Raw genomic sequence first — 538 nt, 5'->3', positions numbered from 1 at the left:
TATTTGCAGTGTTTTTCAAGCAAAAATTTTGTTCATATTTTTTATGAAAATATGGTCCATGCCTTAACCCAAGCACACTTTTAAACTTTAAACAAAATTTAGAAAAATTCCACAAAATTGTATTTAAATTTCGAGCTTTTTAACCAGAATTTTTATAGATATTTTGGGTATGCAGTTAACAGACTTGTAAAATTTTAGTGCAAGTAAATAAGTGCAAGTTTTGGGTATTGATTTTTGATAATTTGTTTGCTGACGGCTTTTGCAGTTTTTTTTTCAAATAAACAGCGAAATTTCGGAAAACTGGCTTTGACTTATTTATTTATTTATTTATTTTTTCGAAAATGGTCTTGCTCATACTCTTCCACACGAAATTCATGTTTATATGGAAGAAAGCGTTGTAAAAGAGCAAAACGCCGTCAAAAAAAAAAAAAATATATATATTAAAAATCAATGCGATTTTTTAGCCGCTCAAAACTTGCACTTATTTTACCAAAATTTTGTAAGCCTGTTAACTGCACACGCAAAAAATGTATAAAAA

The sequence above is a fragment of the Rhagoletis pomonella genome, unplaced genomic scaffold (genome assembly GCF_013731165.1).
Source record: "Rhagoletis pomonella isolate Grant_MI unplaced genomic scaffold, Rhpom_1.0 Rhpom_scaffold_00007, whole genome shotgun sequence".
Lineage (NCBI taxonomy): Eukaryota > Metazoa > Arthropoda > Insecta > Diptera > Tephritidae > Rhagoletis > Rhagoletis pomonella.
The sequence above is the reverse complement of the archived record's forward strand: the minus strand, read 5'-3'. Positions refer to the sequence as shown.